Source organism: Globicephala melas, chromosome 2 (genome assembly GCF_963455315.2).
Source record: "Globicephala melas chromosome 2, mGloMel1.2, whole genome shotgun sequence".
Lineage (NCBI taxonomy): Eukaryota > Metazoa > Chordata > Mammalia > Artiodactyla > Delphinidae > Globicephala > Globicephala melas.
The window spans coordinates 172,177,977-172,200,538 of record NC_083315.2 but is presented as its reverse complement, the minus strand read 5'-3'; the positions used below and the strand labels follow the sequence as shown (position 1 = coordinate 172,200,538).

Below are 22,562 nucleotides of genomic sequence, written 5' to 3'. Positions count from 1 at the left end.
CCCTGTCCTTCCACATTTTTCAGTGGCTTGGCTCCTACTTCTGGTGGCATTTACTGCTGCCTGAACTCTTTGCCTGAAGGTGGAGATTAAACAGCCCTTTCTGGTTCTCCTTAAAGGCTCTCCTAGTTCAGAGAAAGTGTATCTAGGCTTTAAGTGACTGTTCTTCCCCAGAGTGACAGCCTGGAGGGGGGGTGGGGTGGGGACAGGGCGCTCTCTCTTTGGTTTGGTGGCCAAGTGGCCTCGCAGGTGCCTTGGGGGGGGGGCGGGCTGGGGTGGGAACTGGACCCCGGGAGGTGGGGTGATAGCCCAGCACCGTTTTTCCTTCGTTTACCTTCCCAGCCTGTGAGTTCAGGGCAGGACTAGGTTTAGAGGGATATTTTGTTACTGATTAGCAATCTAAGGCTACAACTTGGGTTTCTCTTGGTAACTCTGTATCCACCCCACCTCCCACCAGCAGTCTCCTTAAGGCCAGTGGGAGTGGCTCAGCGTTAGGAGGTTTAATATGTTAAAGTTGCACCATCTGGGAAGTGAGGAGTCCCAGGCCCAGCCTCTCCGGCCTCGGCTTCTTGGGGGCCTTGGGAGGGTCAGATTTCTGGGCCTCGGTTTGCCCGAGTGCAGTACGAGGCGGGGGGTTGCTGCAGTCCTGCCTGTGGCTAGGAAATGAAACGTTTCTGGTTTTCAGCTGCGTCATCAATGACACTTGGCGAGGGCGATTCTCAGCAGGGCACTGAAGCCCCAGAGTGTCAGAGCACATTTGCTGAGAAGTTCTGTCATGTTTTGGACAAGGAGACGCGGACCCCGTCTGGCTCAGCGTTTTGCTGCCTCAGTGAACAGAGCAGGAGTGAGGCTCCCACCCCACTGGGGGAGGGCGGGACGGGTGGAGCTGTAGGGTTTCCTGCAGAACCCATGCTGCCACCAGTCCCATGCACACTCGGAACAGGACTGCCACAGATTTTGTGGTGGCAAAGCTTTATGTTGGGGTGACATGAACATTCATATTCTCATCATGAATTTCAGGTATAGGTGGCATCGCTGTCGTTTAGTTTTGTCTCATAAAGTCAGGCGTGGCCTTGAGTTGTTCTCCAACAATATGAGTAGGATGCCTGGAAACAAGGAAAGGCCTATCTCTTAGAAAACACTTTTCTGTACTTGGACTTGTAGTTTTGAGCGGAGAGCGAGCCAGAGGTGGAGGCAGGTACAGGCCTCAGTCTGGGTGGTGGCGAAAGGAGTCGGATACCAGGGTTGTGCCTCGGGCCCTTATCCCCATTTTAAAGCCAAGCACGTGGAGGCTCAGAGAGGTTCTGAGCGTTTCCTGGGAAAGCAACTGAGATTCAGGTGTCTCAGTCCCAGCTGCCTGGGTGGTGCCCTGGGGGTCCTCTCCTGCCCAGACCCGTGGGCTGGCTTGCCTCTCCAGCAGCCCGCTGTCATTGTGGCCGATAATATTCATCAACAGACACTGCTGACTCCATATTCTTGGTTCCTGACCCACGTTTGCCCTCCTTCTCCTGTCCTGGGAAGTGTCACTTCCTTATCGGTGACCACTGAGCAGATGGCTGATAACCCCGTTACCCAGAGGGCTCAGACTGTCTCGTGTTCAAGTCTACACTCTTCCCTCTTCTCTTTGGCCAGTTACGTAACTGCCCTGAGCCCCTTTCTGCTCTTCTGTAGAGTGGGGCAAAACCCAGAGTGCCCCCTTTATCCCTGCACACAGTGGGCCTCGACAGTTGTCAGAAGCCTCGACGGTTGTCAGCATCCTTGCCGTGCATCCTTCTTCCAAGGCTCCTCATGAAAAAGAGAGGGACCTGTTGGGGGTTTGCCAGATAGACATCGGTGTTCTCTTTGAAACTCTGTTTGCTGTTTAGACAGACAGCTCGCTTGAGTGTCTGCGACTGAGCCGGCGTCTGGTGGCACTTGCGGATGTGCTGGGGAGCAGTGGCCCTGTAATCCTGTCTCGGAAGCTGCAGGGTACCTGCAGCCCTTCAGGATGCTGTAAGGGCCCTAAGCAGCTGTGGTGGGTGGTGGCCCATCGGTATGCCGTCCCTGGCTGGGGCTGGGCCTGGTGGGCCTGTGAATGGGGATGCAAATAGGCCTTTCTCTGGGTTGTTTTGTTTTGTTTTGTTTTGATGGAGGTCTGGGCTGGGCTGACTAAAGTCTGGACTGGGATGCTCTTTACTCTAATCCGGTGGGGCAAACTGAGGCAGGCGAACCCCAAACATCAGAAGGTCAGGTTTGCCACTTTGAGCTGATGCAATTTCCAAACAAAAGTACTTTCAACAATTCTCCCCTCCCCCTCCCCATCCTGCGTGTCCCACCTTCTTTCTCCCTTCCCCCCAACGTCCCCATTCACATCTGTCCCAGTCCCCCCATCACACCACGGGGTCCACTTCCCTTTAGCTAACCCACAGAAACCGGGGCCTCCAGCAGCCTTTGTGTGGGCCCTGTTTACTTTTAAAAGTTTGGATTAAAAATTTGAGCTTCTCAAAATAAGATGGGTTTGTCCTCCTGCTTGTGTTTTTGTTGGTTTAAAGGGAGGATGGAGCGAGGGTGGTCTGGGCCTCTGGCCCTGAATAGGTCTTTTATGAGGGGCCTCCCGGCTCAGCAGCTCCTGGGCAGGATGCTAATAAGGCAGCTTTTCCTAAACCCAGTCAGGCCTGGGCCAAAGGTCAGCAAAGACAATGGGGCAGGTTGAATAAGCTTTTCCCCCTCCCTCTGCATCCTGACCCTGACCATCCGTCACTGGCCTTGGGGTACGGAGCCCCCAGGGCCACATACCAAAGGGGGCTGGTGGTAAGGAGCTCACTGGCCTGTAACCCAGGGTGGGACCAGGGTGTGCCCAGCACTTCACAGTTTACCACAGAGGGTGTCCCAGTCCCAGCTCCATTCTGTTCAGAGCTTCCAAATGGTCCCATATTGCAGGTGGGGAAACTGAGGCATGGAGCGGTATGGTGACCTGCTCCCAGTCCCGTGGGCTGGCTGGGGGGCCTGGGATCAGTCTGGGGAATCAGTCTTGGCCTCCGGTGTCAGTCTGGGCCTGCCGCCCTGTGCCTGCTGCCCCTCTGGACCGGGACAGCCTGAGACTCCCATGGGAGACCCCCACCAACAGTGGAAGGCTGTCCGGAGCTTGGTCCTGGGCAGGGCCCCCTGTAGATGGACCCAGGCAGGATGGGGCGGGAGCTCCAGGGGCTGGACCTGTGTAGCAAAGGTGTGGCACCTGTTCTCAGTCCAGACCCAGAGGCTCAGTCATGCTGTCCTGCTTCCTGGCATGACGGTTCACGGTTCCGGACATCAGTGCGATGGGGAAAGCGCAGGCTTCCGCGCACGGAGTCCCTCCTCACTTATATTTTTCATTCCCTCGCTTCCCTGCCAGGCTGGTTTCCCTCTGCTGTTGTGGCCCCAGCAGACCCCTTACCCATGGCCCGGCCTCTGAGTTCTTAGGACACACACTTGGTTTCGTATCGTTCCCGGGGCAGCGCGATTAGCAAGGAAATCTGCTGCTCATCGTCTGTGTTTTGCACCCATGGGGATTTTCTGTGCCGTGTTTGTCCTTGTCATCAGCACGAGGAATTGGAAGCCTACGAAGCAGGACCCCTGTGGACCTCTGTTTTCTCATCTGCAAAGTGGGAAGCCGTTGCCCGCCCTTGGGTTGAGGGAGGAGGGAGTGTGGTGAAGTGTGTAAACTGCGCAGCGCGTGTGAGGTGACAGCTTACTGCACCTCGAAGCCTCATCTGTGTCTCGAGGATGATACTACTCTGGTCCTAGAACTGAGCCTTAAAGGATGGGTTCAGTGACCCTCCACTGTCACCTGGACCCTGCAGACTTGCCTCCTCGGGGTGGGGATGGGGGACCCCCTGACACATGCTCATGAGGGGGGCCCTTGTGCCCACCCCGTGTCAGAGTCAAATGAGTTGTTGTCTAGTTGAACAGAAGGGGGGTGGCCTTCCAGCGGCAGCAGCAGGTCTGCAGGTGGATCTGGACCATGGGTGCCGAGAGCCCAGGGCCTGCGAGGTGTTCTCATGACGCGTGGGGGAGGCCCGGGGCCTGGAAGCCTCCTCATGGGAACAGAAAGAACCAGAACATTGAGCCGGGGGAAGAAAAGCTTTGGGGCTGGGGAGCTGCTGCTGGGCGGGGAGAGCTGTCAGCCCAGCGGGGTCAGTGCTGTGTGTAGCCCCCCAGGGTGGACCCCCAAAGTTCCAGCGATTCGGATTTCAGCCCTCACAGACAAGAGCGGTCCAGGTGGACTAGGTTGCATCTGGAGGTGGGCAGCTCCCTGTCGGGGGAGGCATGCAAGCACAGGGCATTCCTGAACCCACTGTAATGGGACACCCAGAGAGCTGGGCATCTGGTTGTGTGAGTATAGAACAGCGAGTAGAGAATAGTCAGGGAGGTGGACGGGCAGGGCTGGGTGGCTGAGAGAATTCACCCTTCAAGCAGGAAGGAAGACAAGAGCAGACGTTTATTGAGTGGTTACTCAGTCTGAATTCTGAGTGCTGCTCACGGTGATTCGTGTAGCCGGGCTTGGGGAGCGGAGGTTCCGGAGCATTAACCTGGGGTCTGTCGTGGTGGCGGCCAGGCTGGGGACAGAGGGGCAGGAAGCTTGGGGCCTCCAGGGTGGCGATAGCTGTGACCGTGGTCATGGGAGAGAACCTTCTCTGAGGTTCTCAGATCAGGAGGGTCTGCCCCAAAGCCCTGCCCCCACCCCCCGTCTGCCTGCTTGTGACTCCTGACCTGTGGGGTCAGGGGTCAGTCCTGAGCTGCCCTGGGGCTCGGGCAGAGCAGCACCTGTGGGCGACAAACTCTCTCTCTCTGCAGCCTCACTGTACCTCTCCACAGGATGGTTACACCCACGATTGCTCTGCCCACACCTGCAACCTGGGTGCCCGGGATCCAGGCAGGGAGTGCTCTGGGATTTCATCAGAGCTGGGGAGGTGATGAGGGAACCCCAGTGGCTTCCCCAAAGCCTGGAGACAGAGGAACAAACTTGTCTGCTAAAGGGACGTGATGCTCCTTTGATCATGAACAGGGGAATGGTGCCCCTCTTCTCAGGCACCCAGAGCTGGTCATTGTCACACGTTCCCCTCTTGCTGTCCTCTGCTGCCACAGGCCAGAGGGGGCAGGTGGGTGGAGTGTGATAGGGCAGGTCTGGAGCTGGGTCAGTCCCCTGGTGATGAGTGCCTGCCTGCTCTCGAACGAGTCACTGTTGGTCTCTGCTGTCTGGGGAGCAGGGCAGAAGGATCAGGAGTTTTATCGATTCGTTTGTAAGTGTTCTTGGGATCACCCTGTGTATGATGTTTAAACAGAGGTGCGGAGCATCACTTAACCAAAGCAGAAGCCGGGAGCCCTGGGACGTAGGTGAGGGTCTGTTTCCCTTTCCTCCTTCCTGCTTCCCCATTGGCCAGAGGCCTTCGTCATTTGTTATTTCCTGAATTCAAAGATGGGCTTTCCCCTCCTCTGTGGCAGTGCAGGGTGCATCTTAGAATCAGTGTGTGTGTTTACTGCACGGTCTTCCCCTCCCTTACTCTGGAAAATTGGGCATCTGTGACTGATGGTATCTTAGAGTGGAGGAAATGCCATGCCTGGGAAAGCCGGAAACCCTGGAGCAAACTGCCCAGAGCCCTAAAGGCACTCAGAGGAGACTTGGAAGGGAAGGGGGAACCGCCCCAGGCTCGGCCACAACGGTGCTGAGATGCACTGGGGTCCCCGTTTCTGCTGAGGAAAAGGCTCAGGGCAATGAGGCAAGTCACGTCAGATCATGTGGGGTGGGGAGGGGGCCGTCTGGCGTGATGCTGGAGCCTGCGCCCACCTGTGCCCCCCTCGTCCCCGTATGAGTGTTCATCAAGCCCCTTTCACTCTTGGAAGTGCCCTAGTTTGGCTCTCAACCCCTTCAGGTGTGCCGGGAGCTCAGCGGAGGGGGTGGCTGGAGTTGGGAACTGAGATGGGCCTGGGAGGTGGAGCCGGTCAGTACAAGCAGAGGAGAGTAGGGGAGAGGCCAGGCATGGCGGGAGGAACAGCTGGGGAGCAGGCACATCTGGCTCTGAGGGCTGACGGGTGACTGGGCGATGCTGGGCAGGTGGGGTCTGTGGCACGTCTCCCACTGTACCTGCATTCCCCCTCCCACCCCCCCCCGAAGTCCCTGGGCCGGGCTTTTCTAGCTGTGAGTGGTTCCAGCTGTGACCTTCTCTGAGCGTTTTTCCACAGTTACGTGTGAGGGGTGCACTCAGAAACCGGTACTTTTACATAGACCATCCCCTCCCTTTCCCCTGTGCCCCACTTAATACACGGGTGGCCCCATCAGCTGATATGGTCGCTACATCTGGGGCTTTGGGGACACGGCTGTGCCCTCCAGCGCTGTTCTGTGTGGCTTAGATGACACAGAACGAGCAGCTTGAGCCCACTTGTGACCTGACCTAATGCAAGCCGCTTGTCTGCCCATCTGTAAAATGGGAAGCTTGGATGGGCCCCGTCCAGGGTCCCAGAGACCCTAGCATCCTCTACAACTGGCAGAGCCACAGGGAAAGGGCCACCTGCCCTGCCCATCCTGCCTCTTGTTGTTACCTTTGTGGTTAGGTCTCTTGCCTGGTGGCTGGCCCTCAGCTTGGGGCAGGTCTGGGTGGTGGCGGTGCTGTGGTTGCCATGACACACAGGCACTGCTCTGTCCAGCACTGGCTTAGACCGAGACCCCTGGCTGGCCAGCCTGTCCTCGTGAGGGGCTGTGGTGAGTGCCCCGGTGGAATTACCTGCATCTGCCATCCGATCACCTCCTGCAGGGCTGGGTAGCAGGTTTGGTGCTAGAGGAGAATGCCTGGCTCTGGTTCCCTGGTGTGGGGTTGCCCGGGACGAGGCCACCTGTTCTGGACTTTTGCCATTTGCTGTCCTATCTCTGCCCAAGACCATAACCTTCCCCAGGGCGGGGTCCAGTCTTCCTGGCACATGGTGGGTGCTCAGTAAATGTCGGAGTGAGGAATGGGCAGCCCGGAGGCACTGGACGAGGTCTCCCTCTTGTTTTAAACCCGACAGTGATCAAGCCCCTTTGGCCACTTGCCTTTCTTTTTTGCATTTGTTCCATTTGGCACCAAATGGTCTTCAGCTTCTTCAAAACAAACAAACCTGCCCCCCGCTCCCAGGATGGTAACTTGTACATCCCGCTGCCTCGCCTCTCCCCAGCTTCCCTGTTTCCTTTTAACAGTTACTAAAAAATACATGTTTGCTTTTTTTTGCTTGTTGTTTTTGGTTTACTTTTATTTGTTTAATTAGTTATCTGTTTTATACGTATTAGTGTATGTATGTCAATCCCAATCTCCCAATTCATCCCCCGCACCCCCGGCTTTCCCCCGCCCTTGGTGTCCATACGTTTGTTCTCTATGTCTGCATCTCTGTTTCTGCTTTGCAAACCGGTTCACCTGTACCATTTTTCTAGATTCCACATAATACGCATTAATAGACGATAGTTGTTTTTCTCTTTCTGACTTACTTCACTCTGTATGACAGTCTCTAGGTCCATCCACGTCTCTACAAATGACCCAATTTCATTCCTTTTTATGGCTGAGTAATATTTCCATTGTATATATGTACCACATCTTCTTTATCCATTCATCTGTTGATGGGCATTTAGGTTGCATCCATGACCTGGCTATTGTAAATAGTGCTGCAGTGAATATTGGGGTGCATGTGTCTTTCTGAATTATGGTTTTCTCTGGGTATATGCCCAGTAGTGGGATTGCTGGGTCATACGGTAATTCTATTTTTAGTTTTTTTTTTAAAATTAATTAATTAATTATTTATTTATGGCTGTGTTGGGTCTTCGTTTCTGTGCGAGGGCTTTCTCTAGCTGTGGCAAGCGGGGGCCACTCTTCATCGCGGTGCGCGGGCCTCTCACTATCGCGGCCTCTCCCGTTGCGGAGCACAGGCTCCAGACGCGCAGGCTCAGTAATTGTGGCTCACGGGCCCAGTTGCTCCGCGGCATGTGGGATCTTCCTAGACCAGGGCTCGAACCCGTGTCCCCTGCATTGGCAGGCAGATTCTCAACCACTGTGCCACCAGGGAAGGCCCTATTTTTAGTTTTTTAAGGAACCTCCATACTGTTCCCCATAGTGGCTGTGTCAATTTACATTCCCACCAACAGTGCAAGAGGGTTCCCTTTCCTCCACACCGTCTCCAGCATTTATTGTTTGTAGGTTTTTTGATGGTGGCCATTCTGACTGGTGTGAGGTGATACCTCCTTGTAGTTTTGATTTGCATTTCTCTATAATTAGTGATGTTGAGCATCCTTTCATGTGTTTGTTGGCCATCTGTATGTCTCCTTTGGAGAAATGTCTATTTAGGTCTTCTGCCCATTTTTGGATTGGGTTGTTTTTTTTAAAATATTGAGCTGCATGAGCTGTTTATATATTTTTGAGATTAATCCTTTGTCTGTTGATTTGTTTGCAAATATTTTCTCCCATTCTGAGAGTTGTCTTTTCGTCTTGCTTATGGTTTCCTTTGCTATATACACGTTTGCTTTTATCAGTGGTTCCCAACCTCGGCTGCATATTAGATATCACCTCGGGAAACTTTAAAAAGTGCCACTGCCTGGACAAGCCCCCAGAGATGGGCCCCTGTTGGTCCCGGAGCCTCCTGTGGTTGTAGACGTTCCTGGGCGTTCTGCTGACTGCAGAGCCACTGTGGGAAGCTCTGGGAGAGAAGCTGCTGGGCCCGCAGGGCTGCCCAAGCTGGAGATGGCCCATCAGCAGGTGAGCCGGAGGCAAGGACGTGGCCCCACACTGGGGCATCACGGAGCCTGGCCCGCAGGGCGGGGAGGCTGGTGTCAGCTCACGTTAGCCGTGAGGGTGAAACAGGCCCGTTTGTACACTGCCTTGCCGACATTCGCCGTGTGGATGCCCCGGGAGCTGGCTTTGGTTCGCCCGGCGGGGCTCCCAGGCAGCAGTGGAAAGCTGGGTCTGAGCCTGGCCTTGCATTTCCTGAGCACCTGCCCCAGCTCTGGACACAGCCCGGTTTGCTCCCCCAGCTCCCCGCCCTGGGAGCTAGAATAGACTGCCAGGCATCGGCACGGAGGCGCTGCCTTTGCCACCCCTGTTGTGGGGTGCTAGGCCGCCCCAGACGGGGTGGGGGCCTTTTAAGGCTGCGGTCAAGGGAGCAGAGGCAGGCTGGGCCAGTGGCACCCAGACGGCAGCTTGGGAGAAGAGCCGACCCATTTCCAAAAATAGCCCATCCACTGTCAGGGGAAGCATCTCTTTGTCTTCCCAAATCTGTCTTTCCGTCGGCTCCCGGGTTGTAAGGCTAGAAGGAGGCACGCTCTTGTCTTGGAATCAGAGGCTCCGGGAGGCACCCTCCCACCCCCCCCCCCACAAGGGCCCGATTGTCCGGCGGCCCTGAATGCGCCCGCCCGTCACGGAGCGCGCCGCACCGGCTCCTCTCCCTAATGAGCCCGCTCTGGGAGTGGCCCTTTGTGGCGGGTTCCGGCCACGCTGCCTGTGCCAGGGCTCTCAGAAGGCTCGATTTCCCGGCCGCTTCACATCTCTCGGAGCTGATGGGACAATGGGAGGCTCCCGCCGTGCCCTTTCTCCTTTTTTTTCTGTGTTTTCTGGAACGTGCACACACCGCCCTTATACGGGACAGAAAATTAAGCAGCAGGTTTCTCCCTCTCTCAGCACCCTCTGCCCTGGCGGGGAGGGCTCCCCGCCTCTCCTCGCCTTTCCCAGCCCTTCCCGTGGGACCTCCCCCCACCATTGTCTCCCTCCTCTTGTTCCCGGGTCTCTCCGGGCTCCTTCCCCTGAAAACAGGCTCATGTTTCCTAGTCCAAAGCAATAAACAAAATCTTCTCCTTTCTGTTTTCCTGCCCCCGGCTCCCTTCCTTCCCCACCCAATCCTCCGAGGAGCACCAGAGGCCCAGCCCACCTGCCCACCCGCAGCTTCTTGGCCCCTGGCAGTCCTGGACCCCGGGAAAGGCAGTTCCAGCTTGGTCCAGTGGCCTGTTCTCATCCTGACCTCTTGGTGGTGTTTGATGCCCACTGTGGGCTTGTCTTCTAGAACAGGGCAGGGTGGCTGGGCACCGCCGACCTCCCTGGCAGCAGCTCCTGGCTTTCTCTAGCTGTCTCCTGCCTGTACTGGGAAGCATCGCTCCCGGGCTAAGCCCCCAGTCTTTCTCTACCTTTCGCTCCTGACCTGGAGACCCAGCAGTCCAGTGTCATCCTGGTCACCATCCTGTTGACTCTGTGCCCTCTGAGTTTGGGCCCCTTCGTCTCACCTACACTCCTGTCCCCTCTGCCTAACGGGTGGCGACCCCACTTCAGGGTTTCCTGGCTCTAGCCCTGAGCTGCCCACTAGTCACATGAGGCTGTTTCAATTCAACTTAATTAGGATTGAGTAACACGAGCGTTTCAGTTTCTGAGCTGCGCTTAGCCCCCTTGCCAGTGCTCTGCACCGTGTCATTGCAGAAAAGGAACATCTCCGTCCTTCCAGAGAGTTCTGTCGGCAGCGCTGATCTGGACGGCTCCTTGCTGCGCCGTGCACTGCACTTGTACACAGAAGGAAGCTCTGCGTGTGAGCGTGGTGTCGGGGGCTCTGTCCCTTCCTGCCAGGCTCCACGCACGATCCCAGGGTCTGCTTGCCTTGCCGGTGCACAGCAGGCCCTTAGGGCTTCTGCTGGCAGGAATTGCCCTTTCTTACCTCCTGCACCCACTGAGATCCCGCCCTTCCCTTGAGGCTTAGGTCTGCCCTTAGAGATGGACAGTCACAGGATGTGTGACCAGCAGCCCTCGTCCACTCCTCGTCTGCAGGAGCCTCAAGCCAGGCTCTTGCCGTTTGCCCTGCAGCCACGGATGCCACTCCCGCTGGTGGCCTTGTGTGTGGGTTCACTTGTACGTGTAGGACACCCAAGCCCAAGAGGCCACAGGGCTCCAGGAGGCTGCAGAGGTCTTCCCCGTAGAGCCCAGCCCCCCACTCCCAGCCACCAGCTCCTTATCCTCGAAACAAGGCCAGGAGGCCTGCGGGATCCGAAAACAAAGAAAATGGCTTTTCAGACGGTGGGGTGAGGTGGGGTAGGTTGCGGGGGATGGACACAGGCCCTCTCCTCCCTCCCCTCTGTGTGTAGAGGAGGTTGCAGACCTGCTCCGGCCGGTCCCCCTCCGGCCCTCTATGCGTGGCTGTGACGGGCAGCAGGCATTCTCACCATCTCGGGGTTAACCGAGCTGCCTGGGTGCAGCTGCGGGTCATTGCGCCAGCCGCTCCCTGGCGGGTGAAGCCATTACGCACTGCACCTGGTGTTCTGGCCCTGGCCTCGACCCCCCTGGTTACTGCCCTTCCTGTGCCCTTGAGCCCACTGTTGGGTGTGTGTGTGTGTGTGGCGGGGAGCATCAGGGCAACCGGTGAGATGATAGCAGCATGGCTCCCCCATGCCCCCTCCCCCCTTTGAAGGCCTGATGAGGCACTGGCTTGGCCCCAGGAAGAGGGGCTAATATTCGGGCTTCCCTGACCTTGGGGGCCAGGAAGGTCTGAGGAGAGCCCCATTCTGAGGTATCTTACTCTGGAGATGCAGTTGGCGGTGGGGGGCTGGCGGGAGGGGGCGATCCTTGGCGTCAGCTCCCTGGAGGCCCCCAGCACCCCGTGCAGCCGCTGGACCCCGTTCCTGCTGCTGTCACTCCTCTGCTGAGGGCATTTCCTGGCTTGGGGCCGAGGGTTTCCTGTGAGCCCTGCTCCACGCCCCCATGCAGCCCCTGCAGCCCCTGCCCCGCCTGTGGGAACTCCTGCTGACCCGCAGCAGCTCCTCAGTGTGTCCAGGAGGCCCCCTGGAATGCTCCCTGCCCTCCCTCCGAGGTCCCCGCCCTGGAGGGTGGTCCCCAGCACCGGGCTGTTTTCATCTCGCCTCTCTCCCTGCAGAGTCCATAATCCCTGTCCCCCGAGTTAAGGCCTCGTTCCCGTGAGCTGGCCTGGTTGTGGGCAATGTGATCCGCTCCCAAGCGTGTGGGGCTGAAACACTGTGGGTAATGCTGGATGAAAAGACCCCTTGTTTGTGGTGCAACCCAAACTCATGAGCGGGAAAGTGGCGGGGGGGGGAGGTCGGGGTGGTGGCCGGCCCCCCCGAGTCTGCCCCCTTGCCCTCCAAAAATGCGGCACAGGTGGGGTCACTGGAACCTCCTGGCCTGGGGCTTTATTTGGGGGGTTGTGACGGGAGGGAGACACCCGGGTCAGCTCAGCCTCCTCTGGTCCCTCCGCAGTCCCTGCTGCTTCAAGGTCAGCTGTGCCCTGCTCTGTGCTGACCTTCAGTGGACACATGCTCAGTGGTCTCCTTAATCTGGGCATGACAGGCTTTGGGGAGCCCTGGGCCCCCAACATGGCTGTGTACTTATGCAGGTTCTCAGAGGTGGAGAGTGGTCTGTGGCCCAGGAAAGATCCAGAACCACAGTGGGAGCGGTAGTGAAATCCCTCCCTGAAGCCTTTAAAAATTTTTTTTAAAAAATTTATTTATATATATGTATATATATATTTTAAAAATTTTGTTCAGTTTCTTTTTTAAAATTTTTACTGAAAGATAGTTGATTTAGTTAGTGTGTGTTGTGTTAGTTTCAGGTGTACAGCAAAGTGATTCAGTTGTACTTATATATAAAAATATACTTTGTTTTACATTCTCTTCCATTGTAGGTTATTACAAGATATTGAGTATAGTTCCCTGTGCTAAACAGTAGGTCCTTGTTCGTAATCTATTTTATATACAGTAGTGTGTATATTTCAATCCCAAACTCCTAGTTTATCCCTCCTCCCTCTTCCTCTTTGGTAACCGTAAGTTTGTTTACTAAGTCTGTGAGTCTATTTCTGTTTTGTAAATAAGTTCATTTGTATCATTTTTTTTAGATTCCACATGTAAGTGATATCATATGATAATTGTCTTTCTCCGTCTGGCTTACTTCACTGAGTATGACCATCTCCGGGTCCATCCATGTTGCTGCAAATGGCATCATTTCATTCTTTTTTATGGCTGAGTAGTATTCCATTGCGTATATGTACCGCATCTTTATCCAGTCCTCTGTCAGTGGACATTTAGGTTGCTTCCCCTTGAAGCCTTTAAAAAGTAAAAATGAATGAGCTTAATGCACGCGCCTTGCCAGGAGGCTCCACGCAGGAGTCAGAGAGTGAAACCTAAAGGCCGCTTGGTTTGAGCCTGTGGTCTGGGAGGTGTGGGTGTTGAGCTCTGGCTCACGCCCACCCCGCCCTCTGTTCTCGGGAGTCACACCTCTTGTTCCTCTTTCCTGAAGTTGTCTGTATTCATGTGAGGGTTTAGAGTTGGGTAGATGTCTCCACGTACATCTATCTTTGCTTCCTGGACTTTTCTCTACGTGCTGCTTCCTTTCTGCCTCGTTTTCCCTGGGCCTCAGTTTACCCAGCTGGCAGATGAGGCAGTTGGACCAGGTCCATGGGGGCTCAGAGACCCTGGAGGAACTTGAGGAAGTTCCTCCCTGGGTATCAGCCTTGCCCTGGTGGCTGTTCCCAGCCTGGCCCCTTCTCCCCATGCAGCCGAACCAGTGCCATTGGGCCTTCTTTTCTGTGTGACATTCCTGCCACTCTGGGGCTTTCAGCATCCACGGTGGCCCAGTTTCTAACCTCAGGCCCTCACCTTCCAAGTGCTTGCCCAGGTGGGGGACTGATCTGACCCAAAATCAGAAAGCAGTGGCCAGGAGGGATCGCTTGCTGCCCTCCTCCACCGCACCCACCGAGGCTTCACTTTCCAAGCTCCGCCCCCCCCCCCCCCCCCCCCCCCCCCGCCCCAGAGGCACACATGCCAACTCCCTGCGGCTGTGGGCACAGCAGCCATTGCCAGCGGGAGCAGAATGAAAATGGGAAAGTCTTCTAATTTCCTTCTTTTGAATTGCAACCTTGATCCTTCCTCTCTCCTCCTACAGACCACGCCTCTGGTGACTTTTGACTAGGTCTGTGGGCTCCCTTTTCTCCCGCTGAAAATATATGCAGTAGTGCCTCATTTGCCTTAATGAGAATGGCAGGCTTAGGGCCCTGGGAGGAGGGGGAGGCCTGGGGGCCAGGAGAAGGCGGTTTGCACTGCCGGGCCAGCGCCCAGCCAATGACTTTGACTCTGAAAGGTGCTCATTCACTCATGTGCAAGCTGGTGTTCGCAGCCTCCTGGGTGCCAGTGGGGCAGGGCAGCTTTGGGGGAGGGGGGAGCCCCGCATCCAGCCGAGAGGCCGTGTCTCCCGGTGGCATCCCCACTGGCCCTTCTGTGGTTCGCTGATTAGTGCCTGGAAGAAGCGGAAAGGACGGTCCCAAGGGGAGAATGGGGTCTAGGAGGCCTCAGGGGGTATGCGGGGGGCGCCAAGGGGAGATGGAAGCCATGCTGGGCTGGGTTCTCTGTGTTCCCCACGAGGACAGGGAGGGTGACGTGGCTTCGGTACTCGCGCGGCAGACATTTCTGAGGCTGTCAGTGGTGTGGGCCTCCGGGCGCGAGTGACTGCCTGCTGCTGTGTCCTATTCCTGCACCTGGGAATGAGCCTGCGGGAGGAGGGGTCAGCCCACCGCAGGGACAGGGAGGTGGGGAGGGGCAGGGAATCCTCAGGTGCACCTGCTCTGCCGTGACCACCTCCCCACGGCGCGGTGCACTCGGGTGTAGACCACGCCGGGCCCTCTGCTGGTCCAGTTGGGCCGCGGAGCCCCTCAGTCAGGGGAGCGGTGAGTGACAGTCTGACCTTGTTGAGGCCCCTCCCCCATCCTCCCCTCCCCCTCCCAATCGTCGGGCTCCACTTTGTCACCAGTGAAGCAGACCCTTGGGTTAGGGATCTCGAAGGGCCCCTTCATAGGGCGTTGGAATAAATCCACGTACGCCATTCTCTGATGTGTTAGAAAACCAGCATACACGACCTCCCTCAGTGGTCTTGAACGAGACTTAGTTCTGACCGTTTACTGCAGGCACCGAGGCTGTTTTTGGTCACGATTCATAGAGGACTAGGGGGGAGAAGGTCTTGGCAGGGAGAGTGGCCCATGGCAATGGGGGCGGTCAGAGCCCAGAGAGTCCTGCTCTGAACCACTGGGCACTGGGCCTCCCCCGAAGCAGGTGGCCGCCTCGGATAACGTGCTCTCGTGTCCTTCCTGCTGTCCTTAGGGTTTGTCCTTTTAATACTCGGGGTGCGTGAGGTGTCCAGCAGGCCCGGGAGGGGAATTTGTGGGGAAGGGGAGGTCCCAGTGGGAGGCTGCCCTGCTGGAGGGAAGGTGAGGTGGCCTGGCTGGGCCCCTGCTCTGCCGGTACCTGTCCTGGGTCAGGAAGGCAGGGACCCAGCTCCGGAGGTTTGCCTGTGGCTGCAGGGCTTAGCTGTGGCACGCCAGCCCTGAGGCCGCCTGGTAGGATTCGGGGACCTGGACCGGCAGCGGCAGGGGTGGGGGAAGGGCCAGTGGGGCCGGGGGCTGGCTCGCTGGCGCAGCGCTATTCCCGTCCATGTCCCGAGAGGCTCAGACAAGGAGATGCTTGTGAGCCAGAGTTGTGAGCTGGCGTCTGGAAATGATGCCTCATTACAGAGCTTGCTTCCTAAACATGCGTGCATTTATCATGAAGGGCCTTTAGGAGAAGTCCTCGGGGCTGCCGGGGCCCGGATGTGGGGAGGCGGAGCTGGCGCGGCCCCGTGGCACAGATGAGGACACGCAGTCCGCAGGCCCATGGGATTTCACAGATACCACCGCCCCATCCCTGTGCCTCAGTTTCCTGCCTGTCTCCCGGGGGCAGAGTGGGGATTTTGGTGGTCTTCTCAGCTCCGTGCTGTGCTGTCTCAAGCAGAGTGCCTCCAGCTGTGAGGGGTGGTAATGGTGGATGGGGCCCGGCCCCTGGTGCCTGCTGACCACTGCGTTCCTCCCCGCAGGCTGCTGGCCCCTGCTCAGGAGACACTTAGGGTCTGGTGTGTCTCTGAGTTGTGTGTGTGTGTGTGTGTGTGTGTGTGTGTGTGTGTCTGTGTGTGTGTCTGTGTGGTGGGCAGTCTTCTGTAGGAGCCCTGGAGGAGGGTCAGGGGCCTTGGTCTGGCCTCAGTCTGTCCTGGACCCCTCTGTGGGCCTCATCTGTAAGGGGCCCCTGAGGTCCCCCAGCCCTGCCCGTATCTGGGCCTTAGAGTCACGTTGGGGTCATTATTACCGTTTGGTCTGAGCACCGCCCAAGGCAGGCAGGGGCCATCAGGAAAGAAAGACCTGCCCAGAATGGGATGGTCCTCCCTGCAGGGAGGAGGAAGGAGTTCCCCGGGTGGCTGGCCTGGCCCCTGTCCCTGTGCCCTGAGCGTGGCCACCTCTCAGCCTCCCGCCTGAGGTCCAGGGAAGAGGGGCTCTGGCATCTCACACACCCCACTGCTGTGCTTGGCCAAGCCCAACTCACCCAGCGGGTCCCAGCTGAGGCTGTGATTCTGTTACCTGGCTGGCACTGGGTGCCACCTGATAGGGTCCAGATGGAGGGTCCTGAGCTCTGGTCGTGGGTCCACCTGTGTAAGCCCAGGCAGGTCACACACACCTGTGTGCCTCACCCTTCCGCCTCTGTTAGATGGAGTGACCCCATCCAGTTCATCTTAGGGCTCTTGAGGATGGACCAAGATGCTCGCATAGTAATAGTAGGAACAGTAGGAACTCGTGGGTGCTCGGTGCTGTCTGCGTATCCACTCCTTTAGCCCTCACAAAGCGCAGGCACCTCTGTTTTCCCCGTTGGACAGGAAGAGGAAGCGGAGGCCCAGAGGTTAAGCTGCCCAGGTCCCGCGGAGAAAGGGGCAGAGCGGTACCCGCCTCTGGGGCCCGCATCCCTAACCACGGCCTTGCACTGCCTCTCCGCGCACAAGCCGCATCATTCCCATGGACGCATCTTCTTCTCCTAAAACAATTGCCTGTTTATTATAGACAATTTAGAAAAATAATCACCTTGGGCCCCAGCACCCAGACGGCCTCTGCGTACCAGTGCGATGTGGCCAGCGGTGGTATTGTCAGTAATCGGTACACTTTCTCACTTCCCGTGGGAGGCCTGGCCATTGAAATGGGTGAGTTTAGGAGACAAGCAGGAACATTCTAGTTCTGAGTGCGATTTTTCTCCTCTCTGTGGGCAGTGGGGCAGTTAGTGGACTTGAAACGTGCGCATCGGTAGAACGCGTTTTCTGGAACCTCTTGGCTCCAAAGCCCCTTTTGCAGCATGATGCACGTTGTAGATATCTCCCAGTGCATCACATGCCCCCGTCTGGGGACACACAGCCCCCTCTTGCAAGCCTGAGCTCAGCCTTCCTAATTTATCCTGGGGTCCCCTGACAGGAGTTCCCAGGGGGCTAGAATGTCTGCTGATGCGTGAACCCCACTGGGGATGGGGAGCGAGGCAGCCCCTTCTTTGTCTGGACTCTGTGGGTGGGAGTGTGTGAGGAGCTCCGGACTTCGTTCCGGACAAATGTCGTGTCCGGCTGGGGGTGGGGACACCCCTACAGTTGTCGTCTCACCTGGTCCTTTCAGGCTGCAGACTCCAACCCCCTGTGGTTTATCCTGGCGGAGACGCAGAGTATTACCCACCCCTAAACAATCCTTTGCTTATTGTGTGCCCGTAATGGGGGGCTTGGGAGGTACTGGAAGGCTCAACATGGAAATTTGAAAATCACCTATAATCCTGCCCTCTGCAGAGAACAGATATTAACGTTTTCCTTCTTTCCTAAAGGAGGAAATGCTGGGTGGAAAAGGGAAGTCTGTGTACACCTTCTGTTAATTTTTTTTTTTTAACAATGTATTGAATATAGTTCCCTGTGCTATACAGTAGGTCCTTGTTGTTTATCTGTTTTATATGTAGTAGTGTGTATCTGTCAATCCCAAATTCCTAATTTATCCCCTCCACCCCCTTTCCCCTTTGGTAACCATGAGTTTGTTTTCTATGTCTGTGAGTCTGCAAATAATGCCATTTGCAGCAACATGGATGGACCTAGAGATGATCATACTGAGTGAAGGAAGTTAGACAGAGAAAGACACATAGCACATGATGTCACTTACATGTGCAATCTAAACAGAATGATTCAAATGAACTTATATACAAAACAGAAGTAAACTCACAGACCTAGAAAACAAACTCTGTTAACGTTTTATTTTGAACTAATTATAGACTCATAAGAAGTTGCAATTGTAGCGTAGAGGGCTCTCGTGTGCCCTTCCCTCCAGCAGTGACGTCCTCGTGAGAACGGGTCATTACCACTTCTTTTAAAAAATTTAATTTTATCTGTTTTTTATACAGCAGATTCTTATTAGTTATCCATTTTATACATATCAGTGTATATATGTCAATCCCCATCCCCCAATTCATCACCCCCCGCCCGCCCCGCAACTTTCCCCGCCTTGGTGTCCGTATGTTTGGAGAACGGGGCATTATTGAAACCAGGACAGTGACGTCAGCACCACACAGTGAGTGACCAGACCTCAGACCCTCCCTCCGACAGCGCCTGTCTTTCTGTGCTCTCACTCCTATGTGTGTGGAGAGTTTTATGAGCTCTTGCCACATGTGTAGAGTTGTTATACACACTTTTAAAAATAAATGTTGCTGTTTAGAACTGTTTTTAGATTTACGGAATCATTGAGAAGATAGCAGAGTTCCCATAAACCCTGCGCCCTGTTCCCTGGTTGCTCACTTCATCCGCTGGTATATTGGTGCATCCGTTACAATTCACGAGCTGATATTGATACACTGAGTGGAGTCCACACTCCACATTTCCTTAGCTTTTCCCTAACGTCCTTCTTCTGTTCAGGATCTAATCTAAGACATGCATTTTATTTACTTATTTTGCGGTACGCGGGCCTCTCACTGTCATGGCCTCTCCCTTTGCGGAGCACAGGCTCCGGACGCGCAGGCTCAGCGGCCATGGCTCACGGGCCCAGCCGCTCCGCGGCATGTGGGATATTTCCGGACCGGGGCACGAAGCCGTGTCCCCTGCATCGGCAGGCGGACTCCCAACCATTGCGCCACCAGGGAAGCCCTAAGACATGCATTTTAAAAATCAACTTTTGCCATGTTGTATTACAGTTTGTAATCCCTTTTTTTCCCCCGGGAGCATGTTGAGAATATCCTTTTTTTTTTTTTTTAAATTTTATTGAAGTATAGTTGATTTACAGGTTGTGTTGAGAGTATATTATCAGAGCATCACTGGCAGTTCTTACATGCCAGTTTGAGTGGCCCTCTGCTCATCCCACCTTGTGGGCGTCCCCGCCGGGACCTTCAGAAGGGGTACCGTGCTCCCTCTTGGCTTCTTTGGTCGTGTCAGCACCCCGCCCCACCTCGGGTGGTCCGAGGGGCAGGCCTGGCACCCCTTCCTTGTGAGGTGGGGCAGCTTTGGGGGAACCCCCCTGGGTCCCCAGACTGGATGAGGTCACGCGGGAGGGCAGAGCGTGGCAGCAGGGTGGCTGGTTTGGAGGAGGAGGGCTGGCTCTGCCCGCCGCGGCCCCACATGCCTGGGCGAGTCCCACCACCTGCGGACGACCTTGCAGCCCAACGATCGCTTGGGCTAGAGTAACCACTCGTGTCCGGGGCCAGTTCCAGAGGCTCGTTGGCCCCCACCCGCTTTGTGGCCTTTCCGGGCAAGGCCAGGAGCCGCAGGTCCCGCCGACAGGATGTTTCTCCACAAGCCCATGGAGAGATCCCTCTGGAAATCCTCCTTTGGCCCTGGTGCAGGCAGGCGAGAGAATTGAGGACAATGGGACCTCAGAACAAAAGGCAGTTGTTGGGCAGGGTCAGTGGATGCCCCAGGCCAGGGCAGGCCTACCATCAGGCGGGTCACTGGATCTCTGCCCATCAGGGGCCTGGCCCCGAAGGAGGGGAGTCAGGCCCCAGGCCTGAGATGCCATACTGCGAGCTGTAGAGCTTGGAGTTTAACTTTGGGGCCCGTGTGCTTTGCAGGAGGTCCAGACACGCAGGGGGTCTGCCTGGCTTGGCGTGGCGCAGTCCATGGCCTACTCCCGCCTTGCGCAGGTCTTTGCTGCCCCGCCGAGCACGTGGTTTATGGTGAACCGGTGGCACCGTGAGTGTGGGTCTGTGATGTCCAGGTGTGGGGCGCTCCTGCCCGGCTCTGTCGCTGCTGGTGCTGGGACTTCACCCCCCAGGCCCGCCTCTGCTCCAGCCTCCCAGGTGGCTTCCCTGCCTCCCGGGTCTCCGCTTCCAGCCCTCTCTCTGCCCTTACAGAATGTTCTTCCGGAAGTACAGCCCCCACCTTGCGCCTCACCCACAGGGACCCTCAGCCTCAACATCAAGCCCAGGCTCCTGGGAACACGGCTGGAGGCTCTCTGTGATCTGACCCTGACTCCTTTTCCACGCCCCCTCCCAGAAGCTTCCGTGACTCCAGGCCAGTAGCGTTCCCGAATGCTATCCAGGCATTTTCATACCCCCCTGCGTTTGCCCGGACTGGCTCTTCCACCTCCAACCCCCTTCCCCTCCCCTCCCCTCCCCTCCATTTCCATTTGGAAAATCCTGCTGGTGTGCAAGCTGTGGCTGAAATGCCACCCCCTTTTCACAGTTCCAGCCACCCTTTCCCCCCAGTGCTTAGCATGGGTCTCTCTGAGTCATGTCTCACTCTGCCGGGGCTGCATGCGGCTGTTTCCGCATCAGCCTCTGCTGTGAATTCCCAGGACGGCCCCACGTCTGAACCGTCGTTGGTCTGGCACCCACTGCCCGCGTGGGGAGCGCCCTGTGGGCGCCTGGTGCCTCCCCTGCCCGACGCCGCGTGCCACGCCGAGCTGCCCGTCCCCTGCTTCCTCAGGGGCCCCGGTGGCCAGGCCGCCTGCTTCCTGTCCCAGTGGCTCCATCCACCTCGGTGACCGAGTTCCTGGAAGGCGTCTGCTCTCCAGCAGCGGCCCAGGATTGTGAGGCTTGGATGAAGCGGCCAGCCTCGCCCTGGTGACTCGCTCCGGGGTGTGTGTGGTTTGCCACAGTGGCCACTGCTGGGGTCACTCCATGTCCCAACCCCAGGCCGACGCCCAGAGCTATTGACGCAGCCAGATGGGGGTGGTCAGGGGTGTCTCAGGCCACCTGCGGGCGGACAGCCTGACACCCTCTGTGCCTTGGTGTCCTGTTGGTAAGATGAGGACAAGTGAGGGTCAGGAGAGGTGGCGGTGGGCAGGAGGTGGTGTGGGAGCCCCTCCCCCAGCGGCCCTGCCCTCGCGGCCTCTCAGCAGGTGGGGGTGGGCAGGGCCCTGAGAGTCACCAGGCAGCCCCCCCGCCCCCGTCCCATGCCCTCCTGGGTCACGAGGGCACCCCGCCTGCCCTCAGCGATCCTGAACCTGCTCCTTGCCTTCTGGGCTCTGCCCCGTCCATCTGTGTTTCTTGCCTGGACTCTTTGGGGCTGGGTTTCGGCAAGGCTCGGAGGAGGGTGGGCTGAGTCAGTCACTGGCCCCCCGGCTGCCAGGGGCATCTGGAGCGCCCGGGCCCATCATGGGTGTCTGGGGGTCCTGAGGGGGTCCTGTGGGGCGAGCTGGCAGGAGGCTGGGGTTCGGGGTCCCCCCTGCCTGCCCCTGAGCCCCGAGTCTCCTGACTGTGGAGTCAGCCACCAGCTTCTTGGATTAACTCAGCTGCAGCGATGACCCAGGAAGCCGAGGAAGCATGGCCTCTCTCAGCGTCCCCTTGACCAGGCTCCTGGGAACAGGGCCCCCCTGGGCTGCCCTGGGCCCAGTGCCTGGCGTCGGGCAGGAGCCAGGAGAGGGGCCCTGGATTTGAAGGGGAGCCGAGGGGATTGGCTTGGGGAAGACGTGGGGCGGCCGGGATGGAAGGGGTGTGAGTGTGTGTGCATGTGAGAGAGTGCGTCTATGTGGGTGTGTGTCTGAGTGTGAGTGAGAATGTGTGTGTGTGTCTGTCTACATGTTTGTGTCTACCTGAGTGTGAGTGTGTCTGTATGAGTGTGTGTGAACGTGTGAGCCTCCAGCCTGCCCACACAGCCTGTCCCCGCTCCCCTCGGTCACGTTCAAGAGCCTGAAAGCACCCCTCCCCACGGCTTCTATTTCTTGCTTTCAAGTCACCTTTATTTAAATGCTCACAACTGCTGGGCCTTCGGTGTGGTGCTGAGTTTATCACGTGTAATTGGGAGAAAGGGCAATTTCATTGCTTTTAGCACCCATGCTGCCCACCCCCTCCAGCCCCTCCCCAGAATAGAGCTGACTTCTGCAAGCTTTTTCCTGGGGTGAGGATTCAATGATCTGCCGGGTGGTATGACTGCACCCACGGAAGGTTCTAGGTGACAAGTGGGTGCTGTCTGTATCCGTGTTGGTGTTTACACACTCACGGCACCCTCCCTCCATCTGCACGTCCTGTTGAATGCGTGGGAGGGTGGGCGTTTGCTGAGCTGTGCCCCCGTGGGAACACCGGCCCTTCCTCTTCGCTGCATCTGAAGCCTCAGTGCAGGTGAGGAAACCGAGGCCCAGAGCTCAGAGGGAGCTGCCTGCTCATGCAGCAGACACCTGGCAGACCCAGGTGGCCCTGAGCCCTGAGGTGCCCCTGAGATGGTGCCCGGGAGACGCTGGACCAATGGGACGGAGAAGTGGAGGGGCTGGGCGCCCACCATAGGCAGCGTCCTCGCCGTGGTGTCCCCATGGCGTGCCGGTGGCACACC

General features: G+C 57.1%; 1 protein-coding gene across 5 annotated transcripts in view; it reads left to right on the top strand.

The window, feature by feature from the left end:
• CCDC85C (coiled-coil domain containing 85C) overlaps window positions 1-22,562 on the top strand; it is an 83,508-nt gene that overhangs the window by 1,768 nt on the left and 59,178 nt on the right. The gene's annotated exons all lie outside the window — the stretch shown is intronic.